General features: G+C 44.9%; 2 long non-coding RNA genes across 2 annotated transcripts; both read left to right on the top strand.

Moving 5' to 3' along the window:
- Nucleotides 1-447: 447 nt before the first annotated feature.
- Nucleotides 448-2,277, top strand: LOC123620469. Its single transcript, XR_006728854.1, has 3 exons — nt 448-486; nt 1,821-1,895; nt 2,257-2,277. It is a non-coding gene; the product is annotated as an uncharacterized LOC123620469 (long non-coding RNA).
- Nucleotides 2,278-15,634: 13,357 nt separating this feature from the next.
- On the top strand, nt 15,635-21,863 carry LOC123620456. The gene is made up of 4 exons (XR_006728843.1): nt 15,635-15,871; nt 16,914-17,080; nt 20,125-20,195; nt 21,702-21,863. It is a non-coding gene; the product is annotated as an uncharacterized LOC123620456 (long non-coding RNA).
- The last annotated feature ends 251 nt before the right edge of the window (nt 21,864-22,114 follow it).

Genomic DNA, 22,114 nt, shown 5'->3' with positions numbered 1-22,114 from the left:
GCCTGGGCATCAGAACAAGACTCTGTCTCAAAAAAAAAAAAAAAAAACTCTTCATTCCCTTCGTGTCAGGTTCCCTGTTGAGGAAAATATTGTAGAATTCTTTGGCCTTTGAGAAGGTGACTTGGAGTCCCCTTTGTCCCCTGCCATCCGAGTGCCAGGGCCTGGGGTGGAGGACAGTCAAATTGAGTCAGGCTCTGATTTATTTGATACTCTGTGTGGTCTTAGGCCAGTTGGTCGATCCCCTCTCTCTCTGGAGGATCACAGAGATCCCTGCGTTACAACATACAGCAGGGTTGCCTTTGTGTGAAGACTGCAGAGGCCTGATGGAAGTCTTCCTTTAGAGGATCTCTTTTTATTTATTTGATTAATTTTGCTATTTTCTAGGAGTTTGCAGCCCTTAAAAGGGAGCTGAAAGAATGCAGGGAGCAGCTCCTTCAGAGGGAGGAAGAAATTTCTAAATTGAAAAGAGAGAGAAACAACACGAGGGTGAGTATGTGGATCTGACTATTTACTGCTTACCTCTGGAGTCAGTATCAGGATCAGTGATGCTGTCATAGAAGGAAAAGGCAATGCGCTGTCTGGTTTTCAACACATTTCGTGCCAGTTCTTCCTGAGATGACTGTGGTTGATCACTTCAGTGTTATCACATATTGCTTGAAATTTGTGGTGAAAATTAATGCTATTTTAAGACACTTGAGGGGAATTTCTGTAACCTTCCACTGAATGGAAAGGATTCAAACTTGTTTTACCATGAGACGGTAAAGGAGCTATGAGCCCCAAATTCAGGCCTGAAATTAAACGTGTCTTCATGTTGGCCTTTTGTTCCGGATGCTGGTAGGGCACATGGAGTGCCTCATCTCCGAGCAGGAAAAGACCCTCAGGAAGATCCTGAGGAGACAGGCTCGCTCTCCAGCAGGCCTGTCCACGCAATTATCCCTGTTGAACGCCCTAAATTTACTATCACAACAACACAAGGCTCTGGATGAAAAGGTGCCGTCAGCCACATAACAAATCTGGGCTTGTGGGCATGCTGGGTGTTAGGCAGGCTTCGTACGTGTTTGGGGGATGTTTATGTTGGCAGCTTCTTGAATTCTGGCAAACAAATTTTGTCCCTTAAAAGACAGGGTTCTTCTATATGGTCGCCATAAATATCTTAAAATTGATTAATTCTGCGTATTGAATTGCTGTTAAGAACAGGGTAATCTAGTTTATTTAGGAGGAAGTTTTTCTTAAAATTTAAAGCCATTCAGCCTGAGCATGAGCGAGACCCCATTTCTAATAAAAACAGGACAAAAAAAAATAGCCGGGCATAGTGACACCTGCCTGTAGTCCCAGCTACTCAGGAGGCTGAGGCAGGAGGATCACTTGAGCCCAGGGGTTTGAGGTTGCTGTGAGCTAGGCTGATGCCACAGCACTGTAGCCCGGGCAACAAGGTGAGCCTCTGTCTCAAAAAAAAAAAAAAAAAAAAAAAAAATTAAAGCCATTTACAAGGAAGTTTTCTTGACAATAATAAGATCAATGAAAGAAAGTAATGATATTCTATTATGTTACAGTGCACTAATATTAGGATAACCACACATTTAGAAAAAAATAAAGCTGGGTGCAATGGCATGTACCTATAGTCCCAGCTACTCAGGAGGCTAAGGCAGGAGGATCATTTGAGCCCAGGAGTTTGAGGCTGCAGTGAGCTATGATTGCGCCACTGCACTCTATCTAGCTTGGGTGACATAGCAAGACCCTCTGTCAAAAAAGGACGAAGGAGAAGAAAATAAATATACACACATGTACAAGCATACAAACTCAACCCCTTTTATTTTCAGGTAAAGGAGGAATTACGAGTAGCAGTTGAAAGGTGCCATTTATTAGAAGAACAATTAATTGCCACACAGAGAGAGGTAAGCTTGAGATCTCATATTGAGAGGTTTTTATTTTTTCCCAAAGTTAAAAAAATATATAAGGATTGTAGTAGCGGATATCAGATTTATTTATCTTTTTGACTGAGGATCAACCTATCCAGGTCATTTTTAACTACTAGTAAACTAGACTTTTATTTCTTAAGTTCCCATTTGTACAGTAGATAAGAAATTCCAGTTTTAATGATCTGGTTATGTACAGGTTGGATAACAATATCACATGCTTTCATTTTATACTATGTTTACCAGTTTATAGTTGTGCTTTTCCAAAAGGACTTTTGCTGTATTTACTTAGGTCTCTTATGTAAGGTATTTCACTCTCATATTCAGTTTTTTGTTTTAGGTCATGATTCTTAAAAACCAGAAAACTCAGAAAAAAACACCAAGAAAGGGAGTGATGTCACAGGCAAATACAGCCAGTGTAAACAGAAAGGCAAGTCTTACATAGGCTTTCTCATTCTTCTAATTTCATTTGTCCACAGTATGTGTGTCGGGCTGTATTAGGAAGCTGTTCCTGAAACACTGGTTTCAAGCTTGAGTGATCACAAAAGTTGCCTAATCCTACAGATTGCAGAAATCAGTTTTGATTTGACCTATTTTCTGGAAGTATTTTATTTTATAGGTAACCAAATGAGGCTCTTTAAGGTGTTTTTTTTTTTCCCCCATCAGAGATCTTCTGAGGGTTCTTTAACCCATGAGGAAGACCTTGCTAAGGTAATTGAGCTCCAAGAAATCCTAAGTAGGCAGCAAAGGGAGTAGAGCCAGATGGAAGAGCACCTGGCTGCTCTCTCCAGTCACTTGACAGTGTTAGCGTCTCCACACTACTAGGAAAGATCTCATCAAACCTGAGGAAATGAGCACAAAATTGCAAGGAGATATCCATTGCAATGATATTAGAAGCTGCAATATTTTCATTAAGTAGACTGTCTGGGATGTTTTGGTTACTTGATTTTTTTTTTTGCAGAGGGTGCTCCATTTGTCCCTTACCCTTCCAATTACTTTCAATCTTTTGATTGGGCTGACAGGTCCTAGTTTGGCAACCCCTACACAAGAATCTTTTTTTTTTTTTTTTTTGCCTCAACCCTCTCCCCTTTAGTGTTCTTGCTTGGGAAGTTAATTTATGTAGCATGTATAAATAGAACACTGGCCAGGCATGGTGGCTCACACCTGTAATCCTAGCACTCCAGGAGGCCGAGGCAGGAGTATTGCTTGAGGTCAGGAGTTCGAGACCAGCCTGAGCACGAGGGACACCCCATCTCTACTAAAATAGAAAAAATTAGCCTGGCATAGTGGTGTATGTGTGTAGTCCCAACTACTCAGGAGGCTGAGGCAGGAGGATCACTTGAGCTCAGGAGTTTGAGGTTGCTGTGAGCTAGGCTGATGCCACAGCACTCACCTGAGCAAAAGAGTGAGACTCTGTCTCAAAAAAAAAAAAAAAAAGATGGCTGGGCGCGGTGGCTCACGCCTGTAATCCTAGCACTCTGGGAGGCCGAGGCAGGTGGATCGCTCAAGGTCAGGAGTTCAAGACCAGCCTGAGCAAGAGCGAGATCCTGTCCCTATTAAAAATAGAAAGAAATTATGTGGCCAACTAAAATATATATAGAAAAAATTAGCCGGGCATGGTGGCACATGCCTATAGTCCCAGCTACTCGGGAGGCTGAGGCAGTAGGATCGCTTAAGCCCAGGAGTTTGAGGTTGCTGTGAGCTAGGCTGACGCCACGGCACTCACTCTAGCCCAGGCAACAGAGCTACACTCTGTCAAAAAAAAAAGAAAGAAAGAAAGAAAAGGAAAAGAAAAGAAAAGAAAAGCTAAAAGAGATAGCTATAATTTAAGTCTTTTGCTATTTTGTAGGATCAACTTGTCCGAAGCCTTGAAAAACCGAGGGCTGAACTAGACCAGATGATGCTAAGAGGTGCTTCACTTCATCACGGGTATGATGTTAACCAACTATGTTTTCAGCATCTGCTGTATGTCTACAAGGGCCTGCTCCTGGCCATTTGGGCAGTATAGCTGGATATAGCTCACGGTCTGACCTCAAGGAGCGTGTAGCTCAGCAGCTGGGAAGAAGGAAGATAAAATACTCCAAGGTTAGAGTTGGTCCCTAGGAGACATATCATTGGCAAAACTCAGAAACACAGGAAGGTGAGGAATGATCAGTCAATACTGAGCTATATTAATTTAGGTACCAGGGGATTGTGACCCTGATGATATAGGGACAGGAGGACAGACCCCAAGTGGAGAAATGCAGGGTTGGTGTTCATGGAAGGGTGGCTGTGCCCACAGGGTGAGACAGGCCAGGGAGGTGCCATACAGCAACAGTTTGAGAAACACTTGCACATTCATGGATTTAGCACACTGTTTGGAGTTTTTGATATTTTTTAGGAGACAGTGAGGTTTCATGACATGTCATTTTATTTTATTTTATTTTATTCAAAATGGGGTCTCAGTATGTTGCACAGGTTGGCCTAGACTCCTGGGCTCAATCGATCTCCCTGCCTCAGCCTCCCTAGTACCTGGGACTATAGGCACATGCCACCGTACCTGGCTTTTTTTACAAATTTAATTAATGTATTGATTTAAGTCTGTTGAGATATGCCTTTGAGTTGGCTGACTTAGGAGGGAATTACCTGCCCTGTGAGTGCATCTAGCAGATTGCCCAGCATGTGAACCTCCAGCATTCTTATTTTCTTCCTACCCATTGTTACAGAGGCTGTCATTCTCATTAAGGTATTAAAAAGTTTCTTTTGTTTCTTTGTAGAAGAAGGTCATCAAGTGAGAGTTAAACTTTTAGCAAACATGATTGAAAAGGTTAAGTGGTGACATTCCTCTACAGGAAATAGGCCCCTGCCTGAAACATGATTTAAGTGAAAGCTTCAGGCCTATGTACACATTTCTATGTTTGCAAATATAGAGTATTGTGAAGATCTAGGGTATCTTCTGTCAGTTCCCCACTGACTCTACTCCTAGAAAGCTCGACTGGAAATCAGTAAAGACAGAACTACCCAGAGTCAGAGTTGGAAGCTCTCGCTGTCTCTGAGACCAGTGGAGGGTGAACTATCCGGGAGGAGAATTTGTATTCTCACAGAGGAAATGTTGAGGAAGGTAAGGCCATAGAAAAGTCGCTCCATTTGGTAATGAAGATCCTCACCAGTCAAAGGCTAGTGTCAAAGGCAGAGACAGAGTCAGTAAGATGTGTGTCTAAAAAGTAACCTGTGAGCAGTAGATGGAGAGGAAGCAGGCTCAGTACGTGTCACTGTCTTGAATGAAGAGCTGTGGTAAAGAAGGGAAGGAGATAGCTGTTGCCACGACTGGAAGGTAGTGAAGTTGGGGCAGGGGTGGATTTTAAAGTGGAGAAGCCTTGACCACGTTTGCCAGCCAAAGCTGTGCTACTTTCTAAGGGAAGAAAGATGAGAGAGGGACTTTTGCTCTAGAAGCCCAAAGGAGGCAGGAGACATGTACCGAGTCCCAGTGGGTCCAAAGTGGGCATGTGGCTCTGAATACAGGAGGCAGGAGAGGCTGGGTGAGGAGGACAGGGTTTCCTTCTAGGAGGCAGATCTAGAGATTTCACATCAGGAGACTGTGGAGAGAGGCTGAGGGTGGAGAGGACATGAGTGCAGGGGGTGGCATAGGGCTGGGGGAGGGATGAAGCCAAGGCTGGCCCCCAGGCCCACATGCTTGTTCCACATGCCCTGAGGGTGAAATCAGTCATCTTGTTTTTGGGATCTTCTCCAGCAAGAGAAGGTGGCCTCTCCTGGGGAGTGGAAAAGAAAGGTGACAGCTGGGCTCCTTAAACAGATCGGGGTGGGAATGGCTGGGTGTGGGCCGGTGGCTGACTTGGAGGAAAGTAAGCCCGGGAGAGGGCATGCAAATGAGGAGGCTTTGCTGGGCTTCAGAGCATGCGTGAGCAATCCAAAAGTACATGCACGATATTGTGAGTGTGTTGCTTTTATCCCGCTCTGGAATGTGTCACCACCCTGAGCAGTCAGGGCAGAAATGATGCTCAGAAGGAAGGAGCAGTTTCCTTAGGAATGAGGGAATGGGGGAAGTGAAAGGAAAGTTGTGAGTAAAGGGAAATTCCAGACTTTGGTATCTTACAAAGAGATAATCAATCTCATACAACACTTCACAGAGCCATTTCTTTCACACACTCTGAGGGGGTGTGAACCAAAGGTGGGGGAGGTGGCATGTTGGATATGGGGAACTGGCCTTGTCTGCACAGCCTGTGGAGAGTCCTGAGGGGTCCTCTGTTTAACACACCGTAATCAGATCACTGGACTCTTTCTCCAAAGTTCTTTGCCTCTTAAGGGTTTCTGGAAATGAAGGGAGCTACCCTTCTTTCCCGGAGACCTAGGAGTTACTAGAATAGGCGAAAATGAGTCTGTTACAGACCGAAGTGGCAGGTGACATGCCCTGGCTGAGACTGGCAGCGCTCACCCCTGCTGCTGCCTGGCTCCTGTCCCTGGCCTTTGCTGAGGGGAACTGGACAGTGGCTCACTCCAGGGCCTGGTGCCTGGAGCCCCACCCTGTCTTTCCAGGCACTTCCTCAGCCAAGGGTGTTGATTTTCTGCTGATCTAATTGCATACAAGTCTGTGTTTTTGATTCAGACACTGAAGTGAGCCGCCAGAGCCAGTTCAGACAAGCCCCAGCTCTGGCTGAAAGGAGCTTCCGCGGTGGATGCCTCTTGGGCGCCTCATAGCAGCACTTTCGATGGCGTTACAGATTGGGGCGTGTGCCGGGCTGTGCCAGGCTGATCTCGCACCAGGGGTCTTGGCACAAGTGAGGAAATGGCAGAGTGGTTGGAGGTCAGCAGTGAAGTGGACGTCAGCTATGGGAAAACAGCGGACACGCAGGCCTGGACTCTGGACCCAGAGGAGGGCTCTGAGGGGGACCCCAGGTCTCTCCACATTCCAGGCAGCTGGACTCCATCTGGCTCAGCCCCATGGCCGCGGCCGCGTGCGCTAGTTTTCCTGGAGGGCGCAGCTTTCCACCTGGCGGGGCTGACAGGCCGAACACTGGCCAGAGCAGCGAGCGTGGAGCTACTGGCACAGCGAGAGGGGCCCTCCTTGGAGACCTTTTCCTGTGTCAAAAACCGGTTTTCCAAATTCACAGGTTCTGCCTTGACCAGATGTCAGAAAGATGGTTTATTCCTCATCTAATAATGACCATTTTTATTCTTCATGTTTCAGCCGACCCCACCTGGGCAGTGTCCACGGGTCCCCTGTGGCAGACGGGCGCACGGTTTCGTCCAGCAGCAGCATGGCCTTGCGGCGTCCCCAGAAGGGCCGTCTGGCAGCCCTGAGGAGACACCCTCATCCCACCCTGGCCACCCTGAGGGAAGACCCTTCCGAGGCAAGGCCTTCCTGTAAAATCTTTACTTATGTGAAAGTTACCTACTTTGATCCTATGGTTCTGAGACTGTTTTGCAATGAAAGTATTAATAGGTCACTTTCCTTCTCCCTCTCCTCACATTTTCCTTTTTCTCCCTTTTCTGGCTAAGAGTTTAATTTTAAGGCTTTAAAAAATCTGAAAAAATACAGTCTACTCTTAAATACAATGCTAGTTAGTAGGGATTTGAAGTAATAATTAAAAATAAATGAACGCATGCATTCATCATTTACTGAAAGGATTTCACATTCGAAGATTTAAATACCTTGTTACTTTGGTCTGTTGAGCAGCTGGTGTGTGATACACGTCTGTATCATTTGAACACCAATGTTCATCGAATAGCCTGTTCCGGCCAGGTCCCATGACAGAGCTAGGGCTGCAGCAGTGTGTAAAAAACGTAATGCCACACCCCAGCGTGCACGTTCTAGTGAGGAATAACAGGCAGTAAACAGAGCAAGTAAATGCGTGTGGATTGGTTGTCTATTGGTGTGAAACAAATTACTACAAAGCTCAGTGGCTTAAAAGAGGGAACATTTTTTCCACAGAGGTTGCACCAATTGGCAGTCCGACCAGCAGTGTAAGAGTGTTCCCGTCTCTGCACATCCTCGCCAGCATTTGTTGTTTTGGGATTTTTTTTCATAGATGCCAATCTCACTAGGGTTAGGTGATATCTCATTGTGGTTTTGATTTGCATTTCTCTAATGATTAGAGATGTTGAGCATTTTTTATATGTTTGCTGGCCATTATTCTGTCTTCTTTTGAAAAGTTTCTGCTTATTTCCTTTGCCAATTTATTGATGGGGTTGTTTCATTTTTTCTTGTTGATTTTTTTAAGTTCTAGATTCTTGTTATCAGCCCTTTATCAGATGTGTAGAGAGCAAATATTTTCTCCCATTCTGTAGGCTGTCTATTCACTCTAATGATAGTTTCCTTGGCTGTTCAAAAGCTTTTTACTTTGGTCAGATCCCATTTATTTATTTTTGTTGCTGTTGTGATTGCTTTGGGAGTCTTGTTCAAAAATTCTTGGCCTAGGTCTATGTCTGAAAGGGTCTTCCCAACATCTTCTTCTAGAATTCTTAAGGTTTCATGCCTTAGGTTTAAGTCTGGTATCCACCTTGAATTGATTCTTGTGAGAGGTAAGAGGTGGGGATCCACTTTCAATCTTCTGTAGGTAGCTATCCAGGTTTCCCAGCACCATTTATTGAAAAGAGATTCTTTTCCCCAGTGTATATTTTTCTCTGCTTTGTCAAAGATTAGATTACCATATGCGGATGGTTTCATCTCTGGATTCTCAGTCCTGTTCCAAAGGTCTATGTCTCTATTCTTGTGCCAGTCCCATGCTGTTTTTGTTACTATAGCCTTGTAGTACAGCTTCATGTCTGATAGACTGATAGACCTTCAAGTTTGTTCTTTTGACTTAAGATTGCTTTGGCTATACGAGGTCTTCTCTGGTTCCATACAAAGTGTAGAATTATTTTTTCTAGATCTGCAAAGAATGATGATGGTACTTTGATAGGGATTGCATTAATTCTGTAGATCACTTTAGGTAGTATGGACATTTTAATGATATTGATTCTACCAATCCATGAACAAGGTAGATTTTTCCATCTGTTTACATCTTCTGTAATTTCTTTTCTTAGTGTCTTCTAGTTCTCCCTGTATATGTGTCTCACATCTTTTGTTAAATATATTCCTAGATATTTAATTTTCTTTGAGGCTATTGTAAAATGTGTTGTGTTTTTGATTTGAAATTTGGCTTGAGTGTTATTGGCGTATGTGAATGCCTCTGATTTGGATGTATTGATTTTGCAACCTCTGTGGAAAAGAATTTGGAGATATCTTAAAGAGCTAAAAGTAGAAATACTGTTCAATCAAGCAGTAGCACTATTAGGCATCTACTCAAAAGATCAAAAGACATTTTATAATAATGACATCTGCACCCGAATGTTTATGGCCCCACAATTCACTATTGCAAGGATGTGGAATCAACCCAAGTGCCTGTCAATTCATGAGTGGATTATTAAAATTTGGTATATGTATACAATGGAATATTACTCAATTATAAGAAACGACAGTGATCTAGCACCTCTTATATTTTCCTGGATTGAGCTTGAGCCCATTATCCGCAGTGAGGTATCGCAAGATTGAAGGAATAGCCTCCACATGTATTCACCATCATATTGGCACTAACTGATCAACACTATGGTGCTCACACGTTAGTAATATTCTCCAGGGATTAGGGGGTTGGGGGGGTAAACTCACAACTAATGGACACGGACACGGTGAGCATTGTAGAGGGGAAGGGCATGCTTCTAAACCTTGCTTGGGTGAGACAAAGACATAAAATGTAACCGGAATATATTTGCACTTCTGTGTTTATTGCAGCATTATTCACATTGGCTAAAATGTGGAATCAGCTTAAGTGTTTATCAAGTGAAGAATGGCTGAAGAAGAGGTGGTATATGTGCACAATGGAATATTATTTAGCCATGAAAAAGAAGGCAATTTTGTCATTTGCAGAAACATGGATGGAACTGGAGGACATTATTTTAAGTGAAATAAACTGGGCACAGAAACAAGAATATTGCATTTTCACACTCATATATGGGACCTAAAAAACATTGATCTCATGGATGTAGTGAATAGAATGGTGGCTACTAGAGGTTGGTAAGCGTGGTGGGAAGGGGTAATGAAGAGGTGTTGGTTAATGGATAATACTGTTCAATAGAAGGAAAAAGTTCTAGTGTTCAATAGGGCAATAGGACAACTATAGTTAACAATAATGTATTATATTTCAGAATAGCTAGAAGTTTTCAAATGTTCCCAACATAAAGCAATGATAAATGTTTCAGGTGAATCATGTCTCAATTACCCTGATTTGATCATTATGTGTTATATGCTTGTATCAAAATATAACATGTACTCCATGAATATGTACAATTATTATGTATCAATAAAAAATAAATTTAAAAAAGAGGGAACATTTCATAGTTCACAGCTCCTGTGAACTCAGGAGCAGCAGAGGGGGTGGTTCTGGCTCAGGATGGTGACAGGCTGTGGCACAGGGAGGCTGGACGAGGACTGGTGGCTCCCCTGCCAGGTGCACTCATGTGGCTGTGGGCAGGGGGCCTTGAGCCCCCACCACATGGGCCAGTCCACAAGGCTGCTCGAGGGTCCTCCCAGTTCACAGTGGCTTACCCCAGAGCTCACGTTCTAAGGGAGACCAAAGAGAAAACCCACAAGCCATTCGCATCACACCTTCACTCCACTTTATTCTGTTCATTCAAGTGAATCGCCGAGTCCTGCTCACAGTCGGTAGCTGGGTGGGAATCACCCTCCACCTCTTAAGGGACGAGTGTCAAAGAGTTTGTAGACATACTCTTGAGCCATCCAGCGTGTCAGATGCTAATAAGCAGAGAAGGGGACCCAGGAGGCCCTGAGTTATAGAGCCAGCAGGGGAATAAGAATTTCAAGTATTGTGCCCGGGAGACATTACCCCACGGTGACATATGAGCAAGGGCCTAAAGGGGGAAAGAGAAGAAGCCATTCAGGTATATTGTTAAGTGGAGCCAATAAGACCTGCTGAGGGATTGGAAGGATTGGAGACAGCGAAAGAGAGAGAACAGTCATAGATGGCTCGAGGGTTTGTCCCCAAGCAGCTGGAAGGGTAAAGTCTGCTTCCTAAGATGAAGAAGACTGCAGGTTTGGGGGAGACATGGAGTCCCGCCTTGGCCATGTTCAGGCAGCCAGGACTGTCAGATATCCAAGGGGGGGGTGTCAGGTTGGCCATTGAACAGTCTGTTCTTGCACCCAACAGAGAGGTCTAGAACTAGAGATAAAGATTGGGGGGTCCTGAGCATGCAGATGGTATTTAGAGGCATGGGACAAGATGAGGTCACCCATGGATGCCTTTGATGGCCCAAGGATGAAGGCTTGGGCACCCCAGAGTGACAGGTCACAGAGACTGAGAGGAGCCAGCCTGAGACAGGGCCTGACCAGTGAGGAGGGAGGAAGCCAGGAAAGGGTGGGCCCTGAGCTCCAGGCTGCTCTAGGGAAAGGGGGAGAGTAGCCAAGCCTGAGCGTGCTGGTGGGCCAGATCCAATGAACAGATGACACCAAGGGACGGCCAGTGGGTGTCAGATCATGGACTTTGCTGGAACATGAGTAGAGTAGTTTTGCTGGAGGAGAGGTGCCAAAGGCAGCCTGCACAAGGAGGACAGGATAGAGGCAGCTCATCGTGGTAGTTTTACTCTGGCTGGGAGCAGAGAAGTGGGGTGGTGCGTAGGAGGAGACGGACAGGGGTGGGGGTTAAGGCTTGGGGGTTCTGTAATGGTGTTTTAGGTGAGAGGTAGGACACGTTCTTGTGCTGATGGGATGAATAGTGGAAAACAGATTAGACACTGTAAGCCACGGGGTGTGTCTGGTGCCCAGGGGGAGGGAAGGAGGAGTGCAGGGGCCTTGATTTTGTATCCAGGAAATGAGCAGCAAGGTCATCGGCTGGGAGAGAGAGAGGACCAGGAGGAATCACGTTGTGGGGAGGGGTCACCTAGCCCCGGACACGCATGCTTTCCCTGTTATGTATTCTGATGACACCTGTGACTCTTTGGCCAGGGTTGCTTGGCATGAAGATGCCTTTTCTACCTGAGCTGCGTTTCTCTAGAACTGACTGGTACATGGGTGGGGAGAAGCAGCGCGTCTGCAGGGCTTGCTCTTGTCTCTTTCCTTTTGTGCTTTTTGCTCATTGCCCAGATTGTTAGAGCCTGCCTCAGAGAAGGGAAGGGGATTTGGAAACTCAGAGTAGTTTTAAATTACTTGGTAACACTTGTAAAATAGTATGGCCTCTGAGGCAAACCCAACCGATATCCATTTACATCATTTTTTAAAAATGTCCCAGTAGAATGGCTGATTGGGGCCCAGATGTACTTTTAAGTGATACATATTAGATGTACATATTTTCGCGGCACATGTGATAATTTGCTATCTTTATATAGTCAAATCAGGGTAATTGAGATACCTAACATGTAAATATTTACCTTTTCTTTATGCTAAGAATATTTGAATTTCTCTGGCTATTTTGAAATGTATAATCAACTGTTAACAAGAGTCACCCTGCTGATGTATCAAACACCAGATTTCTCTTCATCACCCCAACCCTTCCTGGATGATTTTCAGTTTTCATTTCTGACTCTGTCATATTCCCATTGTGTGTCTCATAGAAATGCCTCACGTATACATTAAGACATTAATAGTACAAGACAGTCTATCTAAGAAACAGATGGCTTATCATCCTACCTTATTTTCTTTTTCTTTTTTTGTTCTTTTTAGAGGTATTCTTGCTCTGCAACCCAGACTGCAGTGCAGTTGCATCATCATAACTCACTGCAATCTTGAACTCCTGGGCTCAAGCGATCCTCCTCTCTCAGCCTCCCAAGTAGCTCGGACTACAGGCCCGCACCACTACACCTGGCTAATTTTTTCTACTTTTAGTGGAGACGTAGTCTCACTCTTGCTCAGGCAGCTCTTGAACTCTTGAGCTCAAGAAATCCTCATGCCAGCCTGAGCAAGAGTGAGGACCCCGTCTCTACTAAAAATAGAAAGAAATTAGCTGGACAACTAGAAACATATAGAAAAAATTAGCTGGGCATGGTGGCACATGCCTGTAGTCCCAGCTACTCAGGAGGCTGAGGCAGGAGGATCACTTTAGCCCAGGAGTTTGAGGTTGCTCTGAGCTAGGCTGACGCCACGGCACTCTAGCCCAGGCAACAAAGTGAGACTGTCTCAAAAAAGAAACAGAGAAATCCTCCTACTTTGGCATCCCAGAGTGCTAGGATTACGGGTGGGAGGCACCACATTCAGCCTAGTTTTTTAAATTTTTCTTCAGATGGGGTCTTGGGATGTGGCCCAGGCTTGTCTTAAGTTCTTGGTCTCAAGCAGTCCTCCTGCCTTGGCCTCCCAAAGTGCTGGCATCACAGGTGTGAGCCACCTCACCCGGCTGGTTGAGTATCCCATATCCAAAACGCTGGGGAGCAGAAGTGTTTGTATTTAGAATTTGCATTATACTTACTGGCTGAGCATCCCAAATCTGGAAATGTGAAATCCAAAATCCTCCCATGAGCGTTTCCTTTGAGCATCCTGTCAGCACTCAGAAAGTTTCAGATTTTGGAGCATTTCAAATTTTGGAGTTTTGGATTTGAGATGCACAACCTGCCTGATCATGCAATGATGGGACAGCCCTTCAGAGACGTGAAAGCAGCCGTTCTTTGACAAAAGCACGTGACGTGCCACTGTGTGTGAGCTGCTCTGTTGGGCTGAGCAGTGTGGTGATTGGTGAAACTGTTTGTTCAGCCACTGATTAGTTTGTGACCTGGGGTTTGTTACTCGACCTCTTTGTACGTTTGTTTGTGCCCCTGACAAATGAAGATAATAATAGAATTGTGCCACTTGAGGTGGCCGCAGACCTGTGCCAGTCTGCAGTGAAATCAGGAGCTTACACCAGCCACAGCACCATGCAAAGCACACCGTATAGTTCTGATGAGCTATATTTGGGTTTGTCTGGTTTTTTGTCTGATAGCAAGATTTTGGAAATGAAGGAAGCAGTGTGTTGACTGACACTCAGGCCTGATAACCTAGTCTTATGGTTCATGGGTAACTTCAGGGTGCTGCCTTGTGGCTTTGAGGAGGCTTGTTCTCAAGTGGTTGTGAGGGTTCAGTCAGCTGTGTGTGCAGAGTGCCAGGCATGGTGCCAGACACAGCCCACATCTGACTGTCGCCTTCCTCCTCTGCTTCAGTATTACCGGTGTATACTAAGATGGCTTCCCTGCTTTCTATTAGAGTCTCAGATGCAACAGAGGCAAAAGTCTGGTGGGTCACAGTGCTAGTCCCTTGCTATGGGAATGCAGTGGGCAGAGCGTAGGCGAGGCTGGGTGTGCGTGGAGGACCTTGTTAGGGAGCTGGGCTGGGTTGGTTGGGCTTTACTCATAGACCTCTGGTAGTTTATGGTGAGTTGTACTGTCAACTTGATCACATGTATGGCTAGATGTGCTATCCTTTGTTTTTGCTTTTATAAATGAATGATTGTTTTAACCTGAAATTTGAAACTCTTAAATTTCATATTAACAATATCTACCCATAATAGCCTTGTGTTGTCTTATGCTTATAATCAGAAATTGATAAAGGAAGCAGGATTTATCTGTATCTTAACTGCTAGTTAAAATTATATCTTCAATGACCTCAGCCCCTTTATATACTCATCTGCCTGGTTCTCAGTGAATCACGGCTGGGCTACAATGAGATCAATATAATTTACACAGTCCAATTTAAAAAGCCGAAAGTCAAGGCATGTGCAATGGCACTTGCCTGAAGTCCCAGCTACTCAGGAGGCTGAGATGGGAGGATCACTTGAGCCCAGGAGTTTCAGGCTATGGTGAACCATGATTGTATCTGTGACTATCCACTGCACTCCAGCCTCGGCAACTTGGTGAGACCTCATCTCTAACAAATGAATTAAAAAACAAAAAGCAGAAGTTCACACTTCAAGTCTTATTGTTTATACAGACACTTGCTCTTCATGTTTCCTGAAAGCTACTCCTACTCACAACCAGAAAACGCAATGTATAAGCAAGATCTGTCTAGACCTTGAAGGGGTGAATGTGTTCATGGTTATTACTACCGTCCTGTGTCTATCAGCACATAGGCGTACTCACATTGTAGTGCAAAAAAAAAAAAAGAAAATGTGGAGTCTGAAAGAGATCATCTGTTAACGATAAACCTAGGATTATTTTATCTAAACCATATTGAAAAAAAGGTTTCTGAACTGCAAATAACTGACTCAATTTATAGTATTCAGGATCAACATTATGCAGTAAAAACTATAAGCCATACATATGTATATTTGGGTCACGGGCTATTCCTTGTTTATTCCCCCATTCCTCAGACAGAAAGATATTGATGGTTTTGTACAAGAAGTTAAGGCCCATTCTAAAGTTTCTTTTGAATGGTGCCAGGAAAGAAACGTAATTTTCATGGGATCTGTATCAGTTCGAGTTCACGCTATCAAAACTTTATAACGATGCAGTTTGGGGTTCAGATCTTTGCGGCCCTTTCAGTGATTGCCCTCAACATGTGCCTAGGTCTCCAGGAAGGCAGAACCTGGAGCGGTGTGGAGGAGGCTGAGGGGCGCTCCTGTGTCCCGCCCGGGGCCCCGGCCTCAAGGAAGAGCAGGCTTGGAGCCTGGCTGCTCTGTGCTCACCCTGCCACATGGTCCTGCTTCTCAGGAACAAGACAGTCCTTCAAAATGGCATGAGACTCAAGTGACACTTTTTGTTCTGGCAGAAATTGTAGCTAATAGACATTCAAAAAAGTTTGTGGTTATAATTTAAGGCTTCTGTGATTTTTGTTCACAGTCCCCTGTTAACTAACTTTGAACTTCTCTCACCCCTCAGTCTCCATATCCCAGAGAAGATGACAAGACAATTGTAGAATGTCAAAGCGTCCCCACCGCCTCCCTGGATGCCCTCCAGGTGGACAACCCACAGGAAGGAGCGCTGCACATGAGCTGCCACGAGGACATCAGGTAGGTGAGAAAGTTAGGAGCAGGCGCCATCCCAGCAACCCCCATCGAAACGTGCTTGTCTCTCAGTCTTCAGGTTTAAGGAACCCATTCATTTTAACCTGGGAAAAAACCCAAAGACTTTAAGGAATTACCAGTTGAGTTTTTTTAAGTGCTGTACCTAGAATGCCTACCACTGCTCAGGGACTATACTGAAATCTGTTTGGGCAAAGTCAGTTTGGGAAGAAAGGAGTTAAATATCAGCAAAGTTTAGAAAAACTTCATTTCTTCAGATGGTACAAATTGACCACTTTGAGAAATTTCTTTCTGTTCTTGATAGCCAGCTTGCCAAGCGGAGACAGGTTTCTGATTAGCACTGCTGTGTAGGGCAGTGTGTGCCTCTCACAGGCCCTCTGTGCCTTTTGGAAGCTGTTGAGAGTTCCACGTTGTCCTTACCCACTGACGAAGTGCTTCCTCTCAGGAAAGCAAGAAACCATTTTGTTGCGAATATACTATTCTTTTTCAAACGACCATTTATTGAATTTCCGTCGTGTGCCAGGCAGTAAGTGATGGAGGGCCTGTCTGTTCCCTGCAGGCAGCTGACGTGGCCCTGGTTTCGCAGCCGAGGGGTTAGAGCTCAGGGCAGCTGTGGGAGCTGCCCAGAGGGCTGGGGACTCCAGCCGTTCTGCTTCCTAGGACTCTGCTCTTGCTGCTGCTGCTTCACACGGCTGGCCTGAGCGCAGCTTTGCTGAGCTGGAGCGCGTCCCCGACTCAGGTCATCGGGCTCCCGCGTCTGATGGTTTGGAGTCCAGCCCTCAGCTCAAGGGGACTGCCACCTCAGAGGGAATCTCGATGTCCCACAAACAGGTCTCCACGTTAGCACCCTGGGAGCCGCCTGTACTGTGCATAGTGCACTTTATGAAGGAGACGTGTGTAGGAGACACTGGTAGCGTTGGTTAGGAAGTGGGAAGAACAACTGATAAAAAGGCAGAGAATTGTAATGCACGGCAGTGGAATGTTCTGTCTGGATAAGAGCACGTGGTAAGGATCCTTTCTTTCCTCTAAGCTCCACAGACTCCCAGGATGGGCCCACAGTTAATCCAGGGAGGAGCGAGAGCACCCAGGAGTTGGTGAACAAAGCCAGGAAGAGGAGGGGCTTCAAGTCCTTCTTCTCCTTTGGGAAGAAAAAAAAGGACCGAGCTGCAGAAAACAACAAAGCAGCATCAGAGCAAGGTTGGTTGGTTTCCAGGAAACGTCTTAACGGTCAGGTTGGGGAGAGAAAGAAACTGTCATTTGCATGCCCGCTGGGTGCCTGACCAGCGGTTCCCTAACAGGGTGGCAGTGGTGTGTTCTCCAGAGAGCAAGAGCTGCGAAGGCATCAACTGAAAACAATAGTTAATTCATAGGCCACTCAGAGATATACCAAGTGCACTGTCTTCAGCGTTTTTGCGTATTGGTGTTCTAGTCAGAAACTTAGCCCAAGAAATTATCACTGTACCTGCCACTGTGCTGCCACCGATTTATGAAAACACACGACTCTGCCATGTAGATTTTGTTGGTGGCTGCTCTGCTTCCTCAGAGCTGGTGTTTCAGAGACAGAGAACTCATCACAAGATGCCTTGGGACTTAGCAAATTAGGAAGACAGGCTGAAAACTATCGTGAGCTTCAAGGAAAGTTGTTAAGTTTAGCGGGGGTGGGCACAGAGGCTCAGGCCTGTAATCCTAGCACTCTGGGAGGCCGAGGACAGTGGATCCTTTGAGCTCTGGAGTTCAAGACCAGCCTGAACAACAGCGAGACACCGTCTCTACTAAAAAAATAGAAATTAGCTGGACAACTAAAAATATATAGAAAAAATTAGCTGGGCATGGTAGCGCATGCCTGTAGTCCCAGCTACTTGGGAGGCTGAGGCAGTAGGATTGCTTAAGCCCAGGAGTCTGAGGTTGCTGTGAGCTTGGCTGATGCCACGGCACTCTAATCCAGGCAACAGAGTGAGACTCTGTCTCAAAAAGAAAAAAAAAGAAAGAAAGAAATCTTAGCCGGGCATAGTGTTGCTCGCTTGTAGTCCCAACTACTTGGGAGGCTGAGACAGAAGGATCGCTTGATCCCAGGAGTTCGAGGTAGCAGTGAGACAGGCTTATGCCAGGGCACTCTAGCTCAGATGACACAGTGAGACTTTGTCTCAAAAAAAATAAGTAAATAAAAATGAAGTTGACCATGGTTTCCTGACAGCTCTCTCAGCTCTGAACTTGAACTCATCTGATAAAGCCAGGGCACAGAATCAAACACCAGACTGCCTGCACTGTGCCTCTGTTTCCCCCTCCTTAAAATGGTCATCACAATAGTATCTTCCTCACAGTGTGGCTGTGAGGATTAAATGAGTCATTCCTAAGCTGGAAGAGTGAGGGGTGCGGCATCAGTGCTGGCTGTCCAGGCATTTTGGCAGCCCCCGTGTTACATTTAGACACTTTATTTTCACCTCTGATGCAGAAGAACAGGGTTGGAAAGTGACGTTATGAACTGTACTGACAGGATTTGCAGGGTTTTTTTTTAAGCCTGCCCATAGTAGGTTTGCTCCCTCTCGCCTAAATAAAAATCAAGAGAAGAGTACACTTCTCTAAAACCTTAAATAAGTTGGACACTTGGTGAGAATGTCTTACAGGACAGCATTTTTTTGTTTTGTTTTATTTTGTTTTTGAAACAGAGTGTCCCTCTGTCACCAGGGCTAGAGTGCCGTGGCCTCATCACACCTCACTGCAACCTCAAACTCCTGGGCTCAAGCAATCCTCCTGCTTCAACTTCCCGAGTACCTGGCACTACAGGCACATGCCATGATACTCGGCTAACTTTTCTATTTTTAGTGGAGATAGGGGTCTCGCTCTTGCTCAGGCTGATCTTGAACTCCTGAGTTCAAGCCCTCCTCCTGCCTTGGCCAACCAGAGTGCTAGGATTACAGGCGTGAGCCACCAGGCCCGGCCCAGGGTAGCATTTTTAATAAAAAGCTGCATTTTTTTTATTTGTGCCAGAGTTTAGTAATATACTTAAGGATAAAAATTCAGAATGTCTTTTAGCCAGTAAGTTTTTAAAAATTAGTATTTTTCTTCCAAGGAACATGCAGATAATTCTTATGAATTTTAAGTGTAACTTCGGCTTTCAGCTTAGTGTCTACCAGTTGTTGGGCAGTGCAACCGAGTGCCTTTTGGTTTTCCTTGTAGCTTCAATTTAAGTTTCCTCATTATAAGTCACATTTCCCCTGTTAAATGTTAACAGCAATATTAAGTATGTGAGAATAAAAATAAACCTAGAAAGAAGTGTAGGGAATACATTACACACAAGACTCTTTATGCTAAGGCACTAACCAGGTAAAATGGATCATTTTAATGGCTTCTCAAATCAGGGAATGTAAGGTAAATTCCAGCAGGTTCCCTGGGCTGTTGGAAGGATTTGTAAAGATTATCCATTCTCCAGCAGTCCCAGCTATCTTACGGGTTTTCTGGAACCACCGCAAAAGTTTAGTAAAAAAGTATTCCTGGTGTGCCTGGGGGAAAACGAAAAACATATCACTGGGAGCAGCAAATATCTGCTACAGATTTGTGAAAGTTTGTTACCCAGTTTGTGAGTGGGAATCAGGCTTACCTGTGGCAATGCAGTGTGTTTCTTGAACAGGAAGCAAAAAATCAGTGGTCTCCATTATTCCTGGCAGAAACTGAAACCGGGCTTCAGTGTTCTTTAGACCAGTCATTGTCCTCACCCCATTGCTCTCCAGGCCCCACCCTGCAGCAAGACCACTCCACCTACTCTGCACCCAGCCCAGCAACTTCCACCACCCTGTGTCCCTCCACCCTCGCTGCGACTGCGGAGCACCACACAGCGCCACTCAGTCCCTTCCCTCGTGCCAGGCTTAGAGAATCAGTCCGCAGGGCAGAAAGAAAAGCGCAGTTGGTCTGTGAACGTAGAGTGTAAGGAGAAACAAATAATGGCTGAGTAGTTGGCACCGATGCAGATGTACATTGTGATGTTGTTTTTATACCCTTGGGTGCTCCACTGATATTTCACAGTTACCTTCCAGTGAATCCCAGGGCCCCCTGGGACTTGGGAAGAGACACCACTGGATGACACTTTGATTCTCTTTCTCTGGCTCTGTCCCACCCAGTCTAGCAGACTCCCCTCAGATCTCCCAGTAGGTGCTATTGCAGCTGTGAAGAGTGTGTCTATACTTGTGTCCTCATGTGGCGTTTCAACACTAACTGCACACCTCCTCCCCTGATTGTCCAAACAGGCACTGCACCAGGAACACAGAGGCTGGATTCTGCTGCAGTCAGGACCTACTCCTCCTAAAGGCTCCTGTTGGTGAGTAGAGAGCAACCCTGGAGATTGTTCAGAGGCACAGGAGTCAGTAAGCAGGAAGCCTAATACGAAAGTAGGATTGTTGGCTCTGGACCATGAGAGCCAAGCTCAGTTAATATGGGATGGTTTTTTTTTTTAGTACAGGGTCTGGCTGTCACTGGGCTAGTGTGCCAGGGCATCAGCCTAGCTCACAGCAACCTCAAACTCCTGTGCTCAAGCGATCTTCTTGCATCAGCCTATAGGTGCACGCCACCACGTCCAGCTAATTTTTTGCATTTTTAGTTGCCAGGCTAATTTATTCTATTTTTAGTAGAGACAGAGTCTCATTCTTGCTTAGCCTAGTCTCTTGCTCAGGCTGGTCTCAAACTCCTGAGCTCAAGCGATCCTCCCACCTCAGTCTCCCACAGTGCTAGGATTACAGGTGTGAGCCACTCTGCCTGGCTTAATTTGAGAATTTTAAATCTATAGACACGCAAGCTCTCTGCACCCATTAATACGATTTTCATGTTACAATTGCTTATGAAGAGGTCAGTGTGTCCTTGTTTTTTAAGGAAAAATCTATTTTCATATTTTCACTTTTTCCTTAAACCTAAAAATGCTGGCTCATTTGAAGTGTCTGCTGATGTCATGGGGGTGGGCTGGGCAGGAGAGCAGGACAGGACAGAAGGGAGGATAATTCAGCTCTTAGCTAACAGCCCCAGTAGTCAAGAGCATTGGGGACATCTCTGCCACTTTGACATTTTCATGCACACTGATATAATTCCTAAGCTTATTTGTTATAAATACACATTCTTGAATGAAACAAGACCCAAAGTTTTGTGATCAATCGTGTAATGAGTTTCCTAAAGCTATTTGATCATGTGACACTTAACAGCCTTTCAATTTGGAGAGATTTTGTTGTTGTTGTTGTTGTTTGTTTTAAAGGTGGGGTGTCACTGTGTCACCCAAGCTGGAGTATAGTGGTGGGATCATAGCTCTATGTAACTCCTGGGCTCAAGCGCTCCTCCTGCCTCCGCCTTCCAAAGTGCTGGTGTTACAGGCATGAGCCACGGTGCTTGGCCTCAAGAGACTGGTTTTTCAAAACAAAGTCCTGAGTTGCCACTACAGGCTCTGCCCGCCCTCTCTCTGTCCCTGCTGCTTTGGGGTCTCTGCTCACCTCTGCAGGGGCCCAGCTGTCCCTGCCCTCTTCTCTCACTGATCTGACTCCTGCAGTGGAGCTCTCTCTGCTCCATTTGGTTTAAATGTCTCAGCTGGGATATTTGGTTGGTTTTTTTAATTGGTAACTTTTAGACATATGCCAAATTGAAGTCAATCAAGAAATTCTTCCATTGATATGCATAGTCCTTAATGTTCTATCTGGTGATTCGCAAAGCAGATAAAGTGCAGAAGGACAGGGGAGGTCCTGGGACTCCGTGTGGGTGGCTGTTCAGGCCCCAGCACATGAGTATAGAGGTCTTCCTGCATGTGCCTTGTATTAAGAGTGGCTTTTTGTTTCTTTTTATTTTCCAGTTTACCCATACTTCTTCAAAGATGATTATGCAGCATTTTGAATCCAACAGACTACATTTTAGAATTCAGTGGAATCTTTAATCTGTTAATACTTGTTATGTGGACCCTAAGATATTTTATTACAGAGTTTTTAGCAAGTGAAAAATTCATGAATACCACAGAGAAAATACTTGAGAATTTAATGTTTCTTATATTTATATAAATTATGACTCTTTGTTTATATAGTTACATTTTCATGTATATTTTTGTTTAGTTTTTAATTATTGAAAAATTCAAGAATACCATGGAGAAAATATTTAAGAATTTAATGTTTCTTATATTTATGTAAATTTATGACACTTCATTTATATACTTTTTTATGTATATCCAGGCTATAAATATCCTTTCAAATCAATTCATGTTCTTATATCTAA

This window comes from Lemur catta, chromosome 15 (assembly GCF_020740605.2).
Source record: "Lemur catta isolate mLemCat1 chromosome 15, mLemCat1.pri, whole genome shotgun sequence".
Classification (NCBI taxonomy): domain Eukaryota; kingdom Metazoa; phylum Chordata; class Mammalia; order Primates; family Lemuridae; genus Lemur; species Lemur catta.
This window is presented reverse-complemented; position numbering and strand designations above follow the sequence as displayed.